The 11,121-nt window shown below is 40.9% G+C and overlaps 2 long non-coding RNA genes across 3 annotated transcripts; both read right to left on the bottom strand.

Moving 5' to 3' along the window:
* Positions 1 to 1,424: 1,424 nt before the first annotated feature.
* On the bottom strand, positions 1,425 to 3,049 carry LOC127305419 (uncharacterized). Its single transcript, XR_007853948.2, has 3 exons — positions 2,680 to 3,049; positions 2,413 to 2,481; positions 1,425 to 1,519 (listed from the first exon to the last, which is right to left on the bottom strand). It is a non-coding gene; the product is annotated as an uncharacterized lncRNA (long non-coding RNA).
* Positions 3,050 to 5,277: 2,228 nt separating this feature from the next.
* LOC127305344 (uncharacterized) lies at positions 5,278 to 8,468 on the bottom strand. Of its 2 annotated transcripts, XR_007853923.1 has the most exons (4): positions 8,212 to 8,468; positions 7,625 to 8,103; positions 7,252 to 7,366; positions 5,278 to 5,565 (listed from the first exon to the last, which is right to left on the bottom strand). It is a non-coding gene; the product is annotated as an uncharacterized lncRNA (long non-coding RNA). The 2 variants fall into 2 exon arrangements; XR_007853881.1 differs by having other exon boundaries at positions 7,252 to 8,103.
* Between the last annotated feature and the right edge of the window lie 2,653 nt (positions 8,469 to 11,121).

Raw genomic sequence — 11,121 nt, 5'->3', positions numbered from 1 at the left:
TGTTTGACGGCAAAAAAGCTTCTCTCGCATGAACCCATCTTTCATAATTTCTAAAATGCTATATTAAGCATATCAATGTAAATCAGTGATTAGTCAGCGAGTAGATGAGCACCAGAGTGTTCTCACAACCCTTTTTCCTGTCAAGCTTACAGTAGCTATAATCTTCGAGTATTTATAATCATTACGTGTATCCTATTTCCGTCCACCAAACTGTTCATAGGACTTCTACACACTGAAAGACTCCCATAAGCAGGATAAGGACGGTGAATTGACGCGCAGAACATGATGATGGCCAATATTTTGCCTCCTCGGCCACGTGAGTCATGTACTTGTGGTTGGGCTTCAGCATCGCCTGAAGCATGCAAATTGTTAGAACCCCAACAACCTACATGATACGACAGTGAATCATACGAGATGGCAAGCACATATATGAGAATGAAAATTCAATGTTGAAAGAGCAGTCTACAACAGCCCAAAAGCAGAGAGATTCTCCAACTATGAAACTACAAAGAATATATGAAGCAGGAGGTAAAATTATATAATCCAAGAAATTTGCATATTTATGACTCGTTATAGCAATTATATGACCCTAGAAATTAAATCTGAGGTTCTCGCTTTGCATGCTGAAACCATATGTGTGCACTACCTTTAGATACACACATATTTTAGACGATGGCAGCGACAGGGATTCTACCGTTTCCCACGCCAAGCTGATAGGCACATACACACTTTAAATAGTCCATTGTTAAATGCAGAGTAGAGCTCCAATCTGATGCGAGGATAAAGTGGCTGACTGAGCATGTATACAACCCTAGCGGTGTATATTTTTTCAGATAAACAATCATGCGAACTCAGAGCAGTGGCATCTCTGCGTTTAAGTAAATGACAACATAACCGAGAAATTCAGTACAACAAAACTATCCATTTATGCAAATTGAAAATTCTTGAGCTTCAAAGTGCAGGTTAAGAAGATGCACTCACGGCGTATCTCGGAAGCTACTTAGAAAACCATCACATATAGTGGACATGATGAACCAAAAAATGTATACACCGAATCAACTGTAAGCTCTTATCCATCATTCTCACCCACAACATAAATCTAACAAAGCCAATAACTTAGAATAGAAATACATTATGCACAAAACTTTTTAAGGTTATATACATATCCTTCTGTCAGTATTGTCAGATTGTAGAGAACAAAGTAATACAGAAAACAGAAGATGGGTATGTTGTACTATACATTGAAAGAAAGAAAATTAAAATTTTACCATGTAGATACAAAATGGATTATTTAAACGGGGCAACATATATTTCTTATGAGAAAAAGGAAACAAACAATATTGCACGCAAAGTAATGCAGACACCAAAGTCTAATATCATGCCACTAAAGGAAAATAGTTTAAGAGGGTTTTACCTTAAAACTGTATGCAACAAATCTTTAAGATATGTGCCAAGAGTCGCTCAAGTTCCTCTCCCCACCTTTTGTCAACAAATAAGCAAGCAATTACTCTTTAAAGAACTGAAAATACAAGGCTTGCTTGAGAAATCGTTTATTAATGAAGCGAAACAAAAAAATCTAGCAAAAGAGGACACTAATTATTTAGCAAATAAATGCAATACATACAAGCAGCGAAAATAGGAAATATATTTAAAGATGTACTTATAGATGGTTCCGAGATAACAACAGCTAAATATATTGAGGTCTCATTCAGGTTCACATTAGGCAACTACTGGAACAGATCTCTCTGCAAGATGAATCCCTAATATTTTTGGCATCATGTACAAAACGACAGAGAACTTCTTTATGAAATCACAAGAATTCCCAGTCTATAAAAAACGCATGGGAGCCTTGGATCTATGTGCATGTACCTAGGTCCATGCTTTTTTTACAACCAATGACATCGTCTGTGAAATAGTCCTCTCAGCATAGACCTATATGTAAGACAATGAACTAATTCTAACAAATACATTGGCAGAACTATCATCATAAGATCAAGCATATCAAAGTCCAGCAGTTAACAACATTATCATTTTCAGACTACTACTATTTCCTCTTTGGAAGTATATATTATTTAATTTCATTTGTGAATGCTTACTGATCTGATCCATGGTGTTTCTCTAAAGCAAGAAAACATAGCATCATGGTCGCAGCTATTTCATACTCCTTTAAAAGTACATAGCATGTGCAAACTGTAAAATCATAGGTCATAACCAGGCGAGCTACAAACATGCAGAAAACATGCGAACTGTGAGCACCATGTACATACATAATTGTACTAACCAGAGATAAATATTGGTGGAAGATTATGTTGCAACGCTGATATGTAACATGATTTTCAGCAGAACTACAACTGCTTATAAACAGCTCTCATAATGGATGCATATGCCCGTGCCACTACTTAAAATCTACACCTAGGACATTGCAAAGTCAGCGAGGTCGCAGTCATCGATGCTTTGTCCCTTGGTGCTGCCAGGACATGGCTGACCACACAGTAAAATACACGATTACAGTTTCAGCAAGTTGGTAAAAGTAAATAAGATCTTCGAATAGGCTGAATGAGGTAGTTTGAGGCCAACCTAGGGCAGAGAAGATTTTAAGAAATGGAACAACTCAAGAGAAGTTGTTCAAGGCCTAGAATGGTTGTTTGCATCACAAATTGGTTACTTTTTCATAGATACCTTTTGTAAGACCAGCAAAAATTATGTGGCGTGTCCTTGCTGCACACCTCCAATAGATCTTCATGTATGGATTGCAATAAGAATATGCTATTTCAGTGGGTGGCTGCATATATGCGAAATGGATTGATATACCAGAAAAGAAGGGAAGAGGCACTGTGGCGTACATACTGGAATTGATTAGCATCATGCACTCCCCAGTCCCCTGCCTTGCCACACCATCTCCTGCTCCAACAAAGACAGAAGAAAAACTGTCAATATGAGCATATTCCAAGAGAACCAATGATAAGGCAAGAATAAACGATAGGAGCAAGTAGATGCAGTGAACACCTCAAACCAGTGGGGGATTAAGTGATGAACAACTGAACCTGTCCTCACCTGAGACCCCTTTTCCTGGCGGGATCAAACTATAGCAGCGGCCATGCTCTTATCGGTTATTGCTAGTGCTATTGTCTAACATTTGATTTTTAGTCATACTGAGAGCGAATTTCACGGGATGGTGCGCCATGGCACACCCCAAAATAAGTAAAGGTGGAGAAACCGATAAGAACACATGACACCTTAAGAAATTCACTCATACGAAGCCAATCTTCTACTATGAAAACAAATAAAATATGCAAATGATCAGTTGCAAAGAAAAAAGAGGAAGAAGCAGTGACCTTAGTTTTTCTGCAATTACTGAATCTTCCACAAGCACACTCGTGGTGTTTAGCTGAAGGAGTTTATAAAAATGAAAAAGTTATCCACTATCCAAAAATGGATTTCGAGATGAACTTATTAGAAAAAGTGAAACCTTGTCCAAACTAAGAAATGTATGAAAACATAATTATAGGTAGCAATAAAAATCACATTCCTGTGGTTAGAAACATCCTGAGTTTCTTTCTCTACCTTACAAACTGGTAACTGACAACTCCTAATAAGCTTACATACTTTGTAATAAAAATCACAGAAATCAAGTTTGAAGTTTCTAAAATGCTAATAGGCAGGACAATGAATAAAGCACATCACACAAATAATAGGTAAGAGCAATATAATTCTTGGCTGAATAAATGTCATAGAACAGAACTGGGATGCATTACAACAAAAATGAATTGCATAATCGAGTCACTTCTTGTTATTGATCAGAAATAAGAACAATTGCCAATAATCAGAGGGAAACATGAAATGCTGGAACAATCCAAAAATCTGGACAGCTACGACCAATTCATGCTTTATCCTGTGAAATACAACAACTGATGTGCTTTTATTGAACCATACAACAGCAGGCATATAAACCACTGCTATATATGTTTCTATTGATAAAACATAAATCTGCATGCATAAATAGAGGAGAGCAAACGTGAACATGTACCTTACTGCCTTGGTGGTGCTTGGATTCACACAATATGATAGGCTGAAACCCAAATGGCCTGCTTCAACATAACAAACTGACAACCAATAAAAACCTGAAGACCTTGAGGAAATGATCAGAGAAATCAAATATAACTTCCAAATATAGTTTCCTGGGAGCCAAAATATGATCACTATCCCCATATTCTGAAAAGAGGAAAGAAAAAAAATCAACATAGCTAAATTCAGACCCCGATGGACACAACTAAGTAGTATATATATGGTAAGATCACACAAAAAAAAGTCCGTGGACTGCAGAAACAAGAAAAACATGAAGAGTGATGCTACAGATCACAAAAGGAAGTCCACAGACTCGAGGAGATGCACTATTCTATCATTCTTGTTTTTTGTTTTTGGTGGCTCGACAGTTGCAAAGTGAAATGGGCTCAATATGTAGTATACATAGATAAGTTAACTGATTCTCTTTCCTGGTGGATGCTACTAATCTTGTTCATATATCAGACAGAGTGTAGAGACAAAGGAAGAAAGGAATGAAATTTCTGCGTCTCAAAAAAGGAATGAATTGACCTAAAAATTGACTTTGGTAGCACCAGACCGAATCTACTTAGCTCATATGTGCTTTCTTCGTGTAAGTCATCAGCTAAATCCTCGATTATAGGATACGGTACTATGGCATACATATAATTCATCTGTTTAACATAGACATGAAAAATAAAGTCAATGAGCAACAGTTTTTACAACCTGTAATAGAAAGGAAGACGCAGACACAAGTACGGAAATAAATTCAACAAAAAGAAAACAAAACCTAAATCCAGAAAGTAGTCGAACCACGCCAGATTCCTTTTGACTACCAAATCTTCTCAAATAACCATGGCACACTTTTATATAACATGCAGCCTCCAATTTTTATCAGGTGAGGGTAAAAGATCCTGAAGTTGAACACAGCAAATCATCATTCTGGAACTAAGTCCGTACTAAAAAAAAAGGCATGCTATCAAGTAATTTACCTTTTCTTCTTTTTGCAGCATGGACAAATACTTATCGCTCATCACTCAGAAGTAATTCAGGTATCCGAAAAGACCATCAACAAAGCTCCATCAAGGCCATTGCTAAACTGAGCCAGACTAAAACTTTAGTATACCTACGTGTGGATAGTAAGAAAGCACATTATTAAGGCCGTTATTCTGATCTCCTCAACCTGTTGGAATACAAGTGATTGAGATGAGATAACATTATGCACGAACACACAAATCATATTGAAGATCAACAACTATAATGACTGGAAGTAAAGCACACCAATATTCTCAAATACGACCGCTGAAAGTAAAGCAAAACTTTAATTTGGTACCAAATATAAGTTATCCAAAGGCAAAAAATTACTCACGCAGAAAAATTATATTAAGGCATATGTTTGATCAACTTCATTATAGGAAAACAAGCATAACAATCGATGAAATAGAAAAATTATATTACCTGACATCCAACAATCTGACCAAGAAATAAAAGAGAACACTTCATAGCTCTAGTCTCAATTAATCTCTGAAATAGAAAAGCATAAGTTTTATTACAGATGAATAGTCCAAGTTGGTATACATAACTGTGCTATCTGTACTGTAATAGAAGAGAAAACAGCCAGGTAAAGTGACATTTTAATCTATATGGTGTGTAAGCTAAAGATCATTTCTGACATCTCAATATAACAATTATTACCATAGCAAATAATTCTTGGATTCTCCCTGTACATATAATTGATTAATTTTAACTAACTGCTGTTGAAGGTCAGTGTTGATGTGCCCAACGCCCACAATTGTGGTTGAAGGTAGAACTGCTGTTTTAGTAAGTGGATTTTTCACAACAATATACTTACGGAGAAGTAGCACTTCCTTTTTAGTCTATCTCACCAATGTTCCAAAGTTCTACACTTACAGAGTATATAGTCTACACTAATTTTCATAAGAAAAACAACCAATTATTCAGAGAAAAATATTTAGTAATATCCTGGAAAAAGCATGGTCCCCTTATCTAAGCAATATATTCATCATAACAACCTAGATCATAGGCAACAAATTATTACCTAGCGGGGAGATGGGGTTGAGTTGCCAAAATAACAATGTGATATACTACATATCCATGATAAAATTTATTCATGTTGTGTAGTATAAACAATGGCATTTGCTCCGGTACAACCCCCTCCCCCAAACTCAGAGCAAACTCAATCACAAGGACGGCTGAGATCGCTTGATACCTCTTCGTTACTAAAACACAACGGGTATAAGTAGCCCTGTACAAAACTCGTATGGCCCAAATAAATTGTACAAGGTACGTATAAGTACGAGTACCACACCGTCATCGTCTAATCCAAGGTGGTTTTGCCGAGCGATGGCATTCATGGCCGCGGGAGCTACAGAAACACAACGGCGTGCCGGCCAGTAGGCACAACCAGCGGTGATTGCCAGCACGATCAGGTTGTACGGTGGTGTTTATTAATGGTGGGGTGGTGATGACCGACGACATACAGTAACGGTGACCTGGTGGTGTGCAGAAATTACAGCGGCGACGCGGTGGTCCGACGGACTGTCTGGCCACCTACTCGCCGGACAGTCTGGGCTGTTGAGAACGAAGCCCGACGGACAGTCTTGTGTTTATATTGACGGACAGTCCAAAAACGTTTACGCAGCGACTATACACATTGCATCTCTACTCTCATGCTGCTACACAAGTTGAACACACTGTAGATGATGCAGTCACACGCTGCTAACCCAGCACTTATACAATTCCATCAAGATTGATTGAAAAATTCTTAAACACACACTGTCATCAGTGTAGAGTACATGTTTAAGCACAACAGTCCACGAACGCCAAGATAGTTTGGAGAAGTGGCGGGACTGTTGGGTCTACGTCGGACATGCAGCCGGCCTGTCCGGCCATGAAGTTACGATGATGACCGGAGATGACGCTGGCGGGCGGCCGGACGGGGTCTGCGAGGATTTGGAGATGCGAGGGCTGGACAGCGGCCGGCAGATCCACAAACGTGGAGTGGAAATTGGCTAAACATGGAGATCGCAGAGTTGTTGGTGCCAACTAAAAATACACGGTACCCATACATAGATGTATACTGGGATTGTACATGGGTTTGGATTTGGGCTTATGGGCCCAAACTGAGTTTCGGAGGGGTGGGGGGGGGGGGGGGGGGGGTTGTACTGGAGCAGACCCCATAAACAATACCTGGGGCTCGAGGGAACCAACTGATAGGTGCTGGAGATTTTTGATCTGCACACGGCATGTAATGTTGCCGCTGACCATTGCAATACCGCACCTGTGAGCACCATCACGTGAGCACCTGAAATTAACGGGAAACACAAACAGTAGCCTGAAATTATTTGTAGATATGCTCTAATGGAATGTGCATCATGTCCAGCAGTGAAATGAAAGGTACCCAAGCCTATCCTCTGTTTGGCAACAATTTCAAATTTTTCTTTTGCGAATAAATTGAAAACTTGATTAACTTGCAAATTTAATTGATGCACGTTGAAAAAAAAATACTCCATATTCATTTATATGCGAAGATGCAAAGGAAGTTGGGAAAAGTAAATCTCACCGTATGCATTTCCTATTAGCAGTAACATGCCAAAGCATTAAATTCATAACCTTCTGCTGATCTATAGAACTTGTATAGGCTACTACATAATTGGACTGCTAAAACACTGTTGCTCACCTAAAGAACACCACAAAGAAGAAACATTTAGATTTCAAAAACATGTTAGACCACAGACTGCTAAAACATGTCGCTGAATCTGCACTTCTTATATAACAATAAGAACTATTCCAGCAATATTCTAGAGCAATTTTGTAGTACACCGTCGACCCCAAAGGGGAAAATAAGATCCTTTACATCAACTAACTTTGCATTCAATAGTAAAAGTGCTTCATTACAGAGAAATAAATAACATTTGAGAAGAAAATCCAAAAAGGGAGAAAATAAGTTAAAAAATGCTCAGTTAGGAATAATGTTCACCTGGCTCTTGTATTTGTCAGTTTGTATTCCTCCATGATCAATGATAATTAGAAAGCTCAACACTGAAAAAGAAAACAACAATTCAGTGATATTAGTAGTTGCATACCAAATAAACAAGTGACATTGCAGCGGTCATCTAAGAGGAAATCTAGAAAAGAAAGATAAATCACCTCAAGTGTCGATGCCATCATGCCAAATATCAACTTCAAGTCACGTATCTTCTCTGGTACATGTCCATAATATAGAGTCAAATTAGACCAAGCAAGCCAACAACTTGAGCATGTGCTACTCAAACAATCATAGAGCCACGGACCTAGATAATGGATCTTGCTAGCTAATTGATGTAGCCAAGAACCTGACCATGTATCGCAAAAAAAAGAACCTGACCATGTGCTAGGAAAAAAATCACGCGGCAACCTAATCTAGCCAAGAGCTTGAGCATGTGCTACCAAAAGAATCACATAGCCATGGATCTAGGTAATGAAGCTAGCTAGCAATCGATCTAGCAAAAAAATCACACTACAAGCCACAGATCTAGATATGGAGCTAGCTAGCCAATTAATCTAGAAAAAAAAATCGGACCAGCAACGCAGGGAACTGCGGGATCTGGCCGCAGGCACCATGCGCTCTGCCGCCGCACGCGCCATGCTGCCCGGCCGCCGCGACCACGAAAATAGAGACGAGTAGCACTCGAAAAGAGAGGGTGTGGGATATGTACCTTGCCAAAATGAATGGTCGACGACCTGCAGGGCCGGTTCTGCTCCCATGTGCTCGCGCCTGTACCGGCGGCGCCGGTCCGCGACACAGCGTTGATCCTCCATCGGTAGCCTTGGCGGGGCTGCTCGCGCGTGCTCGCGCTTCCACCGGCGGCGGCACCCCCGCGCGCCCGAGAAACCACAGGCAGCGCCATTCTCGTGACCTCTCTCATGCCGGCTCCTGCGGAGGTCGCCCGCGACGAGGTCGGCCGCGCCGCCGGTCGCCCGCGCTGCCCGTTACCGGCGCAGGAGGGGATTGGGAGAGGAGGCGCAGGAGGGGGAGGTGGCGGCGGGATGGGGGCGCGAGGGGAGAGGAGGAAGACGAGAGAGGCGGCTGGTGCGAACGAATGGGTAGGGTTTGGTCGGTGGGCTCTCTGATTTTGTCTCACGCACAACCACCCATGTCAAATGACTACTCTACCCCTGGGAGTGGAGATCTCCCACGCGATGCCTGACTGGACCAAACCGCACCCACAATCACCGACGAGTGGACCCGGCCAATGGTGGGACCCACACGCAGTCTGAGGTGGGTAAAAAACGGCTGTTGCATGGGGTTAGCTAGTGGGAGGGCCAATTGGAACACTCACTTTAAACGGATGAGATGCAAAGTGGGGCAAAGATGGGGTGATCCGACGGTGGAGAAGCTGAAATCGCTGTGAGAGCCCCATGGGGGTGCAACAATTATACCTTTAGATATCCTCGAGATCTAGCTGGACCAACTTGTAATTTTGTTGTTTTTCTAGATCTTCCTATAAGAACCGCGTTTTAATATATCTAATCTTTTCTCGCAAAACAAGATACGAAGGAAAACTCACAAGCACGTATAGAGATCTAAACAACACGTTCTTCCTAGTCCCACCTCTAGGACTATCTCATATATGTTGTATGATGATCGCGTCCTATTAATGTAACAAGGATACCATCCACTATGAGAGGACATTGTCAGCATAACAATGGTAATGAACCAATCCAAAGTGTTTGTTATACTACGAGATATTATCATCATGCATCGTCGGTATAATAAATCTTATGAACTTATGTACAAGTCCTTAGACCATGGGAATATCAAGTATCCTCATACCGGAAGGTGCGCCGTGATTGTTGACAGACATTGTTCTAACTAGGAAATTATAGCAACATTGATGTGGTACATTTAAAAGTATGCCTGGTACTTGGATAAGTCAGAATCGATATATTTATTCACATGATGATGGAGAGATACACTCCGAGCCCTCTCCATATTATGCTATCACCTTACGTCTACGCAGAAACTTTGTGATATTGATCTCATGGATACCAGAATACATATACGAGCAAAGATAATGATACCGGAACGATGATGGCGGGTATAGTGATCAAAGGATTTGGATCATGGGGATAACGAAGTCTCTCCTCGGGTTATCATATGTATCTTGAGGTGATAGGGATTAACATTTACACAGACACAAGGTTCACACGAAATTTATTCGTGTGTACGTGGGAATCAATATGGATGTCCAATGTTGGTTAATGATCCGAATCAGGTTCAAAGTCATGTCCACATATTACTAAAACCGTTGGGTGACATGCTTAAATAGGTTCAACATCTGGAATAGTTTCGGCATCACATAAATAGTTTCATGAAGTATCTGTGCCATTTTGGTGTCAATGGAATAGTCTTGAGGTACACTGGAATTGATCCAAGACATACTATGAGTGTTAGACACTACCGAAAATATTCCCGAGTCTTCAGAAATGTTATGGGTTACCAAAATAATTTAAGTAATTTTACGAAATTGTTTCAGTAAATTTTATGAGACAAACATAAGCTTCTAAGCTTTAGTGTAAAGTAACAGAGGAGTGCGGGGAGCCCGTAAGGATGGACAAACGCCTGAGCCCTCCTTGACTGGCAGCATGGGACTATATGGGTACGATGTAGATGGCACCCTAAGCCCTAAGGGCTCCCCCAATGCTGCATGCCTACACCTAGGTGTCCAACGAGTGCCCTAGGCTTTTCTGAGGCGGCTAGGATTTCCCTTGGGGGGATGCAGAGGACAAGCCCGTCCCCTCCCTCACCCCCTATATAAAGAGGGGTAGGCTCTCTCTCCTGATGAACACAACAACCCTTTGGATGAATCTCTCCTCTCTCTCTCCCTCTCTTCTCCCTCACAGAGTTATCCACATATGTGCGATGTAAGGATGCACCACTCTCCGCCGTTAGAGCGACACTCTGGATGGAGGAACGCTGATGGATTGAATCTCCATATGCATGGATACCGGTGGAGGGTCAACCTTTTTATTCTTGGAGCAAGGATGCGATATATTGTCACTCCTGGGAGGGATACA

This window comes from Lolium perenne, chromosome 1 (assembly GCF_019359855.2).
Source record: "Lolium perenne isolate Kyuss_39 chromosome 1, Kyuss_2.0, whole genome shotgun sequence".
Classification (NCBI taxonomy): Eukaryota; Viridiplantae; Streptophyta; class Magnoliopsida; order Poales; family Poaceae; genus Lolium; species Lolium perenne.
This window is presented reverse-complemented; position numbering and strand designations above follow the sequence as displayed.